Source organism: Grammomys surdaster, unplaced genomic scaffold (assembly GCF_004785775.1).
Source record: "Grammomys surdaster isolate TR1022 unplaced genomic scaffold, NIH_TR_1.0 66, whole genome shotgun sequence".
Lineage (NCBI taxonomy): Eukaryota > Metazoa > Chordata > Mammalia > Rodentia > Muridae > Grammomys > Grammomys surdaster.
Window position 1 is genome coordinate 5381402 of NW_021604568.1, and position 13535 is coordinate 5394936.

Consider the following 13535-nt stretch of genomic DNA (forward strand, 5'->3'; position numbering starts at 1 on the left):
TCTTTCTTTCTTTCTTTCTTTCTTTCTTTCTTTCTTTCTTTCTTTCTCCTTTCCTTTTTTCTGGTTTGGTTTTTGTTATTATTGTTTCTCTGTGTAGCCCTGGCTGTTCTAGAATTCACTCTGTAGGCCAGGCTGGCCTTAAACTCACAGACATCCACCTGCCTCTGCCTCCCAAGCACCATACCACTGGCCAGCCCCTCTCTTTCTATTGTCCTGGAGTAGAACCTCTAAGCAGGCACCTTCTAGGAGACACAACCCGCCCTCACTTCCTCCTCCATCCAGAGTCTGCTTTAAACCCCAAGAGCATTTCCTGCCGCATCCTTCACTCTGACTATAACTCTATTTTTAAAAGGAAAAATCAGCTCAGGGGATCCCCAGAGAGGTCCACTGCACATTCTACTCATAATGAAGCTTAATAATGAAATCTCCTACCCTCTTGCAAATACAAAACACTTGTTCTCTCCACTTGGACATCTCTGTGGATCTATCTAGTTTGCTTCTCTGCTTGTATCTCTGTTCTCCACCACCTTTGCATGTATAGGCTGGCTGTGTTGGTGCCCTCAGCCAGACCCTGGCAGGGAACACACCCCATGGGGAGGAACAGTTGAGCCTTGGCGCTCAGCCAGGAGCCAAGTCGAGGCCTCCTGACAACGTTACTCCTCATCACACCATCTACACAGTGGTTCTCTCGGCCCCAGACTTTCTGAAAAGCAGAAGAAAGGCAGAGAGAAACAGCCCTTGGAAAGACTAAGGAAAGAAAGAGTATGAGGGACTGAGTACTCCTGGGGGGCACCTAGTTCTCAGTGAAAGAAATATCCCCTAAAACAGTGACCCAAACCTCTTCTTTTGGGACTTAGTCCTCCAAAAGCCTGGAGGTCTAGCTTCTATTCCCTCAACAGGCCTGGCAGAGTGACTGGCACCAATGCTCAAGACAGTCTGAAGAGTGCCAACAGCAGCACAGACGAGCCACTGTGTTTGAAGAACCCTGGCAGGATGCCTGCCTAGGGCTACCTCATCTCTGCCTTCGGATCCCTATGAACAGTGAAGACATAGCCCAGTTCTGAAAACCACATGCTTCAGAACAAGGCCTCAGGCCTAGGGTCACAACCATGCCAGCCATGTCTGGAGGGCAGGTCCCATCCACTGACTCCCTGAGGCCTAGGTTCTCAGAAGCCTCACTCTGCCTAGAGGCAGAGCAGTTCGTAACTGGGCCTCAGGCCTTCCTAAAGTGCTGTACTCCTTACCCCATACATTTTTAAGTCTCTCCCAGCAAGTTACAGAGCCACAGAGCCTGCCCTCTCAGCTCCTGACACCCCACAATGCTTCCCACAGAGCCTCTGCTTCCAGGGCTCTGTGGTTGGAGGGGATAAGCGGTATGACTTCCAGAAGCACTCCCTGCCACTCTGCCTCTCTCCTGCCTAGCCACTGCAACAGTTCTGCAGCTGACGGGAGCTCTCCCACCACCATCCCGCCTGCCCCCTGCTTTTCTGACCCCTACACTTAAGACCCTGCCTTGTCGCCAGACTCAGTCACCAGGAGGGTTTAACTCAGGTGAAGCTGGCAGCCCACAGGGTAGAATTCCCTGCTCCCACCCATCTCAAGGAGCAGCTGGGAGGTGCCAGGCAATCATGCTTTGGATCATCCCAAGGGGCTCTTGTTTTCCAGGCACCCTGCAGTAGTCTGTGACAGACGCAAAGATGGGGGAGTCTTTTGCCAGCCAGAGTTGGCATACCACCCTACCCTCAAATCTGCCACTGGCCTCTAGGGCAGAAGACCCTCCAAGAAGAAGAGGCCCTGCAAGACAAAGACCTGAGGCCCCCCTGCCTGGCCTCCCAGACCTACACAGGCCCACATTAAAATCAACACTCTGTGAACACACAAAACTGACAGGGCAGAGGGGGTGTACACATTGGATACAAAGATCAGGCTCTCAAGAGACGCGGCCTGTTGGTCTCCCATGTTAGCTCCAAGTGACTAAGCACAGGGTGGAAAATAACACCACTGCAATGCCAGGGCTCCCACCTGGGCTCTGAGTTCAGTGGCCTTACGTGGAAGATGCCTCTACCCGGGAAAAGTGCAAGCACTGTGTGCAGACCGTTAATGGATGTGCCTGTGCACACTCCTTTGAGAAGCGCACTATCCCCCAGTGATTGCTCAGGCCTGGAACACACTGCATATGCCACCTGGGACTTCCCACAGACCCCTAGCACTGTGAGCGGTGGGAAGGGGCCTGGCAAACACCCTGGCTTCATTGTACCCCAGAAAGAGGGGACTAATTACTTGCCTAGACTCTGGAGTGCCCAGAGAGAGAACAGAGGCCAGTGGGGTGGAGAGGGTGGGAAACTGGGGGTTGGAGGGAAAAGGGAGAGAGAAAGCCACAGGATATATTTCAAAGTTTCTCTAGCAATTTGGAGGCGGGGCAAGAAAGCCCTGTTCTGACGTGAAATCATACAGAGGTCAGGATGGTCTCCCACCCTTGTGAGAAAGTGGTGAATCAGGACGGTTTATCAAACGATCATTTTTTTCTTTTGAAACTGGGAGGCAGTAGCTTGGACAATTCAGCAGATGTGCTTGATGAGTTAGGGACAAAAATGGCCCTTCTTTGCCCCCCTCCCCTCTCTCTCTACGGGCTCGCATCAGGGCTGCTTCTCCCTCCACTGCCTCCCGGGCCCTCCCCTCCCTTCTTCAGTGGTCAGCTGAGACCCCCCCCCCCCATGGCTTGCTTTTGTACTCTTGCCCTTTGGACACACTGACAGGAGCCTTTATGAGACCCCAATCAAGACCCCCATGTCACAGGTACCTAGTAGAGACACCAGACCTTTTCAAACAAGGGACAACAAGGAAAATCGGCTGGCCCATTGTCTCTCCTCTGTGCTAAGTGAGATGAAAGGGGCCCGCGACCCCCTCCCTACAGCCCGCCTGCCAATCACCTCTAGTTATTAAGGTCACAATGTGTAAATTCTTTTGACCTGCACCTAATCAAAGATGCACCGGCCCTTTCAAATCCGAATGGGGAGGAGGGGAGAGATTCCCTCCCATAAACCCAGCAAACTCCCTCAATAAAATTTCTCTCGGATTCCCTCTTTGCTCCCCATCTCCACCCCCTCACTTCTCTTCATTCCGCCCTCCTCACCACCAGCTTCAAACACAAGTGACAAGCCCTGTGGAATTACTACCCAAGGGAATCCAAAGAGGACTAGAAAGTTTTTATTCAATTCTCTTTAAAGAAAAGGTTTCCAAAGAGACATAGTTGGCCAACAAGCCCAGAACCTAGGCAGCCCTGCGGCTCTGATGCCAAATGCCAATGTGGTCCCTGGCTCCTTCTTGGGTCCTAAACCAGCCTCTCTTTCTTGCAGTGGATGCCAGAATAACATGGAGTCTGAGTCTCACCCATCCCTCGTGTCACTGACAATCTCCAGCTCAGACCTGACTCTTTAGACTGATCAGTAGCTTTGCAGGCTGACGGGAAAATCTCATCAGCCTAGAATGTACATTTCGTTAATAAACAGCACTGTTGAGCCGCTGAGAAACTGTCTCTGAGAGTGAGGCTGCCACCTCCCCTGCATTTCAGACCAAAGCAAGTTTGTCTCAAGATCCCTTGTCTGGGGATGCCTTGACCTGACCAACTCTCTGACAGAGAGAAAACAACAAAACAAAACAAGAGTAAAAACAGTGCATCTTTGAGAAACATTTCTAAAGTGGTTACTACTGTTTATCTCAAGACATAAAAAAGTCTGCAGTGGGACTAGAAGCCAGAAGTTTAGCCTAAGACGTTCATCCATGGAGCGAACTCCACCTATGGAACTGCCTCTCTGAGACATCCCCTTCCATTTCTGCTGATGTCTAAGCATCTGATTTGATGTTTCCATTCTGCTCCTACTTGTTCATTTACTTGAAAGCCTCACCCAAGAGTTAGACCCAAAAGGCTTCCAGTCAGGAGTTCCAGCTAGCTACCTCAACAGGGCTTCCCCAGTCACCGTGGTCTCTGGATCTTTGGATGGCGCCTTGCCATGTATCTGCTGCTTCTCTGTGTCTACTATTATTTACAATGTATTCTTTTACTAAGCAGAATAGCTCTCCTCAAGGAAAAACAAATGAAGCACAGAGCAGACAGCAGAGACCAAAACAAGAGCCAGCCGGAATTTAGGAACAAACTTTCTGCAGTTAGGGAAGAGAACGCTGAACTCAATGACATATGAAAGACAAAACATGGGAACACACACACACACACACACACACACATTCACATCGCTATAGAGACCCTGCATTTCACCATTACAGTGCCCACCGGATAAGCCAGGCGGGCAGCTGGCCTCTGGAGTGCACAGAACGTACTCCGGCTGTGCTCTGCCAGGGGCTCTGCCCTTTCCAGCTCTTGGCTTCCCTGATTCCCCTTGTGTCTCTTCGAAGTTCCTTGTCTGCTGTCTTATCTCTGATCTCCTTTGGTGGAGCTCCATTGCCTTACGACTACTGCTTTTCCTTAAGCTGAGGCCTTCCACATATCCAGCCCACACCTGAGCTTCAGGTCACCGTTCCCAGCCATCTCTGGCCATGACCACCACCAGCTGCCTCAGAAATGGGAGCTGGGTCTGCTCAGACCAGAGCCCCATCCACGCTCAGCTTCTCAGAGATCTTCACTGGCCTCTTCCCTTCCAATCTATGCAGACAGGCAGGGCAGTGGTGGCGCACGCCTTTAATCCCAGCACTTGGAAGGCAGAGGCAGGCAGATTTCTGAGTTCGAGGCCAGCCTGGTCTACAGAGTGAGTTCTAGGACAGCCAGGGCTACATAGAGAAACCCTGTCAGGAAAAACAAAAACAAACAAACAATCTATGCAGATGGATCAACTCAAGACTGCATCTTAGCCAGCAAGCCTCACTGCTAAATCCAAACACCTTAGCCTCTCTACCCCACCATTTCAATCCACTCAGAACCGTCTATAGTTCCTTGGTTTTCCTCAGGCTAAAGTCAAAATCAGCTCTTCAATCCACCCCCAACTTGGCCCTCAAATTCCCCTCCAGGGAGCCAACCTTGCCCAATCAGAACCCTGAATCTACTTTTGAGTTTCCTCATCCTTTTCTATGGCTTTGCCCACACTCTTACCCTTGCCTGAAGTGCCCTTCTGCGAAGTAAACAGGGGCACTAGATTGGTCGAACTTCAAACTGCCCATCATCAATGAAGCACCTCTTCAACAAGGTAACTGACTGCTCTCCTCAGTTGCCTGCAGATTACTCCAGCATCCAGTAACATTCACACTGTATATACAGCAGGCCACATAGCTGTGGATGTACATACTGTCCCCTTAACACTGCTATAACGTCTTGAGAGGAAGAAACTGGCTCTTCTCTGAGGCTTTGTACATGACATGAGACATGTGACACCTAGTAAAGCAACATTCCATACTTCTAGAAGACAGCTCTCAGAGGGTCACATGACAGAGAAAAATGGTTCTGAGTTTATAGTTCTTTATTTTTCTTTCTTTCTTTCTTTCTTTCTTTCTCCATAAAAGGTTCCAAGTGGGGACTGAGAAAATAACTCACTGAGTAATGTATTTGCTAAACAAACATGAGGATCTGTGTTGTGTAAACTCCAGACACAGTGACACATGTGTAACCGCAATACCAGGAGGATTGAGACAGGTAGATCCCAAGGGCTTGCTTGTCAAAACTGTGAGCTCTGATTCTCAACCAGGTGAAGAGCAATAGAGGAAGACTTCCAACACTGACTCCTGACCTTCACACACGCATGCATGAGCGTTCACACCTACATAGCTCTTTCTTTGTCTCTAGGTGTACACACATCTCTCTCCCCCCCCCTCACACACACACACACACACACACACACATACACACACACACACACACACACACACATCCCAGGAACAAAGAAATGTTCTTAGGGAGGGAGAATGAAATTTTTCTGAAACTGAAACATGATGCACAACTCTAAAAATGTGTAAAAAAAAAAATGAGGGAATTGTACATTTAAAGTGGGTATATTTAACTAGGCATGATGGCACATACATTTAACCCCAACACTTGGGAGACAGAGGCTGGAAGATCTCTGTGAGTCTGAGTTAGCCTGGTCTACACAGCTAGTTCCAGGACAGTCAGAACTAAATTGAAAGACCCTAACTCATTTAAATAAACCATTATTTTGTGATATTTCCATTCCAATATATTTTGATATGTTTGTGGGTCAACAAATAGACATGTATATCATCTTTTCGGCTACAAAATATTCAATTCAGTGAGCACACTATAACATACTTAACTCAACTTCAACTCCAGGAGAGCTGTGCTCCTCACGAGTCCCTGCATGCATCTCTGTGCTTGTCCTAGAAGCACAATGTGTATCGAATGGCTTTTAACTTATTTTGATACTTGCTGCCGATAATTTTATAATTTTAAAACTCTGCCTTTCCTTCTCATTATTCTTGGACACACTCTTATACAGAAAGATTTTTCTGATACAGACTTCTAACAAGTAGAAAAATTCTTTTGAATATATATATATATGTATATGTATATACATATATATACATATACATATATATATTATTCTTTTCTTAATTGTAGCTTACTCTGGAGACTAGAAAGCACCAATCAAGCAGGAAAAGGAGAAGGTTCTTGATGCAGTAATCCATGAGTCCTTCCCTCTTTGCCAAACATTACAGCTGACTTTCCTCTTGGGACAAAAATCACTGTTTTCCTTCTATATAAACGGAGGAAAGAGATCAGGCTAGGCCAGGTGAGCTCATTCTGCAACTGCAACAGGGCAGAGAGTAGCAGGAAGCATCTTACAAAAGCAGAGCCCTCAGGAGGAGAGCCTGGCCAGTGGGATGGCTCAGGGTAACGTTCCTGCTTCCAAAGCCTGCCGACCTGGGTTCAGTCCTGAGAACCATGCTGAAATGCCCAATCCATGCTCAGTGACAGAATCTCCTGCTGCTGCCTGTGGATGCAGATGTAGAGCTCTTAGCTATGTCTCCAGCACAGTGTCTGCCTATGCATCACCAGGCTTCCCATCATGATAATGGACTAAACCTTTGAAACTATAAGCCAGCTCCAATGAAATGTTTTTCTTTATAAGATTTGCTGTAGTCATGGTGTCTCTTCACAGCAATAAAACTCTAACTAAATCCTTCTGGTCAGTGCTAGTACCCTGAGCAGTCCTAGGGTGCCAGTTTTGCACCCAATCCCCAAAGGCCAGAGGAGGCTGGACTCCCAGGAGTTCTAGCCCGGGATCGTAGAGGGCATGTTTGTGTTTTTTCTGCAGGATGCTGAAGGAGCATGGTGGCGACCAGAGCAACAGATGAGACATGCTGATGCCAGGACAAAGAATGATGCGGATCTGTGAGCTTGCTGAGTGCCCTGACAATGGGGACTGGGCAGCTGTATTGGACATATGTTACTGACCCACCTTTGCTTTCCTATATCCCAGATGGGTCAAGCTGCTTTGTCTCAAGTTTTTAGACCTCGTGGAACAGAGAATCAAAAAGAGAAGTTACAATGACTCTTGTATTTTTCTTAAATGTGACCAGTTATTTGGACTCAGTCATGGACTGGTCTAGAAATCAATCCAATATTGGAAATAACAGTCTTCATTTGGAAGGCTGGTTCTGGACATTTTTAGAGACATATTTGGAAGTTAGCTGCAGTTCTCTGTGATATTATGTTATCAAGAGATAAAGTTGGGACAGGATCTGAATTTCAAACAAGTGTTAGTGTTACATGTGTTCAGACTCTTTTAATTGCCAAGTTAAATTACTTTTGTTTCTTCTACAGTACTTAATGTAAGTTGAATTGATTGTACACTTTCTAATTGTGTTAGTGTGTTGAAACCTGGCATGTGTGTTACGAGGGTCTATCAACCAGCTTTTATTTTACTGCCCTGAGTATTACAGGACCTTGGTATTCTGAAAAAAGCTTGCAAGTACTAGAAGTGGGTCAGGCCTTAAGCAGAAGCAAGAGGGTAGAGGGCTTGATTATTGCTGGTATAACAGCTTTAATTACACTAGTTGATAGCACCACTGCTTCTGCAGTTGCTTTGACACAAGAAGTTAAAAGACAGCTACTTTTGTTAATCATTTAACAAAAAATGTTACTAATGTGTTGAATATACAAGAGAATTTAGATAGGCATTGGGAACAAAAGATTGATGCTCTTTATCCTATTCAAATTATTGGAAGGTGGTTCAGAGTTTAAGAGTAAGGAGCCATCTTGAATGTCATGCCAAATACCATTGGATTCATGTTAGTTCTAAAATTTACAGTGGTAGTCATTATTATTAGGAAAAAGTTTAAAGACACTTGCAGTGTATTTGGCATAATTCTAACACCTCTCTGGATGTTTTAACTTTGCATAGTGAGCTTATGAATTTAAAGAATGCTGCTCTGCTGAGCTTTGATGTCACAGATACTGCTGATAAAATTACCCATGGCCTGAGGTCAGTATTTCTATTTTGGTCAAGCTTAAAGAAAGGCATATATAACTTGAGCATGCTAGCACTTTTTATCCTGGGAATACTTTTATTCCGCCCACCATGTTAAAGCTTGTCTTTAACAACATCAACATGTTGGCAGCCAAAGTACATGGCTTGAAACTGAAAATGGACACCCAGACAGAGTTATTAATTTAACAGGCTGGCAAGTCAAGAACAGGTAAGATTTTTCACAGAGCCTTACTAACCTAAGACAGAAATGCATTGCTTTTGATAATGCATATTCCGTGATGGGTAAGGAAGGCATTCTTGTCAGAATGACCTAAGACAGGCTCAGTCTTCTTTATGAAATAAAAAAGGAGGAGAGGTAGAAAGCTTTTGGGGCTGCTTGGCAAGAATCTTGACATTGGCCAAGGACAAGGAAATGGGATGCTTGGCAGGAATATGACATTGGCCAAGGACAAGGAAATGGGCTTCAGGCAGGAATCTGACATTAGGCTAAAACAAAGAAGTAATTTCAGGCAGGAATCTAAATCTTAGGCTAGAACAAAGAAGTAATTTCAGACAGTAATCTAAACATTAGGCTAGAACGAAGAAGTAGGCATCAGACATGAAAATGACTTTGGGCTAGGACAGGGAATTAGGCTCAGATATTTTGGTCATCTTGATAAGCCCTTAGAAACAGTGATACCAGAGCATTCACAGAACTTTGTTTATTGCCTTGCTTGTTCTTTAACTATTTGTGTTTATTGCCTTGCTTGTTCCTTGACTATTTGCATCTATTGTATTGCTAGTTCTTCAACCTAGAACTGACCTTAATACTTGCATGTAATTAAAATGATATAAAAGCATAAAGGAGGAGTGGGGATGGGATAGGGGGTTTCGCGGGTGGGGGGAACAGGGAAAAGGGATAACATCTGAAATATAAATAAATAAAATATCCAATTAAAAAAAAAAAACTAACTAAATCAGTGGCACATGACTGTATTCCCAGCACTTGGAAGGCAGGGACAGGAGAGTCAGGAGTTCAAGGTCATTCTCAGCTACACAGCAAGTTTGAGGACAGCCTGGGCTACATGAGATTCTGATTTTGAGTTCAGTGTATGGGTCTGGGGTCATAGGTCTGTGGTCTATAGGTCTGCAGACTACAGGTCTGTGATCTATAGGTCCATGGTAAGGCACTGGCTTAGCACATATTTAACCCTGTGTTTCATCCTCAGCCCTACAAATAATAAAGATAAATAAACTAACTTCTTAAACTATAAAGAAGAAGGAAGGGACACTCATGACAGCAACAGGAGAAACATTACTTGTGGTGGCTAGAGGCAGAAAGGGCCACATCTAAATCTTCAACTAATGTAACTCAAGTTTACACATGTAATGCCCTACACAAAGAAGGCAAAGAGAGCCCCACAGTTACAGTGTCTTCTAGGACCGACAAATATTTAGACTCAAAAACCATGCACCTCTCCCTCAGAGTTTCTCCCTGCCTTCCTGCCTTCATGTTTCTTGCTCTTCAGCTAGAGAAAAGCCAGGGTAAAGTTTCTCACCTGCTCTCCTACTGTGTCAGCATAACAGGTGGTGGTTATCATCCTCTATTCCGACCTCCAGTGGCATCACAGCATCCAAAGGCTGCACAGACTAACCATCACTAGCCTGGAAGCAGAATGCTACAGAAGGGCAGGGTTTGGTGCTGACACTCACAGCCCACCCACTGTGCTAGGACAACCATAGAAAGCACACCGGGAAGAACCCTGTCCTTAACACTTCTTCAAAGAAGACAAGGTCTTGCCTTTAGAACACAAGCTGTCCAGCTCTCAGCTGGATGCTCCAGTTCCCAGGGCCATCTCCTAGTGTACTGACGGAGCTGGATGGCTTTGCCACGGTAAAGAGCAGGGAGAAAGCAAGACAAGCTAAACAGAGCCAGAGACAAGCCTGAACCTGAGAACAAAGAAACTGAAAGAATCACAGAAAAATATGATTAAAATCATAAATAATTTAGAAGTCATTTGCATGTGTGTTCTTGTGTGGGTGATGTAAGTGTGTATTTAACCTTTAGAGTTCACTCTTCAGACACCATCCACTTTGTTGTTTGAGACAGTTTCTCAATAGCATGGCGCTCACCAACTAGGCCAGGCTAGCTAGCCCAAGTGACCCGCCTGTCTCCTCCTCCTCAGTGTTGGTGTTAGACTGTGCTACCATATATTCCCTTTTCTTCCCCCTCTCTCTTCTTCCTTCCCTCCCTTCCCTCCTCCCTTTCTTCTAACATATGTTCTGAGTATCAAACGCAGATCCAAACCAACTGAGCTATATCTTCTGCCCTATGATTGTTTTAAATCTTGTGTGTATGTGTCCGTGTGTGCCATGGTTGCGCCACATCGTGCATGTGGAGGTCAGAGGACAACTTATCAGAGTCAGTGTTCTCTACTATGTGAGTTCTAGGGTGATCTTAGGATACCAGGCTGGATGACAAGCACCTTTACCCACGGGGTCATCTTGCTGGGCCCAGCCCTGTGATTTCTAATTCTCTCAGCCTCCTAAAAGATTCTTTCTCATTACTTGAGATTCTCTCCTGCGAAGACACTGCTGACTGTTTTAATGTCGGCACACCCCACTGGTATCCCATGTATCTTCACTAGACTCCTCGGACATCATTCATGGTTTTTTATTTATACTGAAAACTATGAAAAAGGAAATATGCAGAAAGCAATTTCCTGGGCCAGCTACTCCTAGTCTTTACTCCTCCCCCTTCCATTCCTCCTGCCCTTGTCAGCACCTCAGATGGGCTTAGCTAAGTCGCTCTGACAGTGTCACAAACCAGGTCATATACTAACAGAAAATGTCCTCGCTGGAAAGAAGAGCAAGCAAAAGCTTAGAAAAGAGGCAAGGGTGACCTGGTGAGGTGGCTCAGCAGAAAGGGGGCTTGCCACCAAGTCTGATCACTCAATTCCATCCCCAGGACCCGTATGATAGAAGGAGAGAACCAATTTTCACAAGTTGTCCTATTACCCCTACACATTCACCACACACAACTTAGCTCATTAACTAGTTAGTTAGTTAGTTAGTTAGTTAGTTAGTTAGTTAAAGGGAAAAGAGCCAAAGATATTGGATAGTCTGCTTTAACAGAGTACTCCAGAGGCAGAGAGACTACAGCTGCAGCAATAAGCATGTAGTTTTTACACAAGACAGGAAGGAGAACACCCCTCTTCCCAAAGGTCATAATCTGAAATTTTCAGAGAGAGAAATTTCTCGTAGTTCAAAAAAGTACTAGAAGATGTGCAAGCTTAGCTGACAGCTAGCACCTTCACAGAATGGGTCTGAGGGAAGAGCCAGATAAATTGACTTTTTATGGTGCATAAATACATTCTTTTTTTTTTCATCTTGCATAGAAATTCTAGTCAGCACAGAAAAATTCAGAACCAATACAAATGTGTGTAGCTCACAGCACCCTCACAGGCAGCTCCCATGACCCTCCATTCTGGTGAATACATGGAGGCCCATTCTCCTTCACGGGATGAGAACAATGTCCCATGCCTTGGGCCTCAAGCTGCAACTGCCAAATGGAACAATGTAAACCTAAAACCCACTGAGATTCAGACACAGGGAGACTGTCATAGCAGCAGAATTCCTATTCTTGGGCCCTAAGCTCATGACCAAACGGAGCCATACTTGTCTGTTCTGAACTTAGAGAAGGGCACCATGATAGACAACCAGCTGCATGGATAGCCAGCGGGAGCACACAGGGACTAGCGCTTAGGAAGGAAAGTTAGTGGCTGTAACGACGGCAAGTGGAGGCCCCCTTAAAAAAAGAAATGCTAAATGAAATGGGGCACAAAGAACCTAAGACTTCTAAAGTGAAATACAAAAATCTGTCTGAAATGGCCTAAGGACCACCTCACTGCGGGACAGGGTGATCCTTCCACCCCAACATGACCCTTCCCAGACATATTCTGCTCCTGTTCCAGCCATAGCCCCATTGTCACCTTTTTTACCCACTCCCAGTCCCTAGTCTACTTATGAGAGTAAGCTCTATTGGCTCAAGAAACTGAAAGCATGTTTCGTGACGATCCCTATTTGGACTGATCTGAGTGTTACAGCTAACAGGTGGAGAAATCTTCTTAAATATATGAGCATTATCATGACAAGGCCACTGGAATGGGTCAGTGCCATAAGTCAGGCAGGGCTAGAAACTTCCGCTCCGCCATCAGGTTACTCTTTAGCCTTGACAGATCAAACCCCAAGCCGAAGCAAGCTACAGAGATCAGTTCTGTCTCTAAGCCAAAGGTCTTCACAGTGAGGGACCAAAGCTGCCCTGCCTGAGCCTCTGCTGGCTGAGCCCCAGATTAATCACCACTAGGCAAGAGTTGAGCACCAGCCTGCAATCTGAGCCTGGGCACCACCTGCAGAGGGGTCTTCCCAGCACCTCCCTCACTCCCTTTGGGCAGGACCCCAGGGCATGAGGGTGTCCACCTGCTGGCAAGGCTACCTGGGACAGGCGTATGTGACACTCAGCTATCTCCCAGTTGAGAGATAAGTCACGGGTGATCTGAGTTGCTCAGTGAGGACAGGAGAAATATGTACTGACTCACACAGTGAAGTCAGTGCCCCAAGAGAAAGAAATCCACAGCTTCTCAACAGAGAAAGTCCAGTGTCTTTCTCATTCCTGTCCAAAGAAGAAATCTAGCTGAGACCAGCAGTGGGGTAAGGATGCCTTGGAGTTAAGGCTCACTGGATGTGTGCTTTGGGCATGGAGTACACATTCTTGCTACTTACAGAGGAAGAGCAGACTGAGGGTAAGGAAAAAGACACACAGGGATGTCTTTCCAAAGCATTCCTCACACTGCCCGATAGTTTGGTGAAAGGAAGCTTCAATACAAATGCCGTCCCTTAAAGGTGAGAAGCACTTGCCCTGAGTTCCAAGATCTGTAAGAAAAGTTTCCTCAATGACCTCCCTCCGACACCCCCCACAGATGCATGAGCTGGTGACTGAGAGTGGTGGACATACAGCCATCTATCTGTGCAGGCAGGTGCCTTTAAGGATCGCATTGTAAATTCTTTCTTTTTTTTTTTTTTTTTTTTTTTTTTTTTTTTTTTTTT

At 46.0% G+C, this 13535-nt stretch overlaps 1 protein-coding gene across 1 annotated transcript in view; it reads right to left on the bottom strand.

The window, feature by feature from the left end:
* Positions 1-13535, bottom strand: part of Fbxw4 (F-box and WD repeat domain containing 4) — an 84361-nt gene that overhangs the window by 34000 nt on the left and 36826 nt on the right. The gene's annotated exons all lie outside the window — the stretch shown is intronic.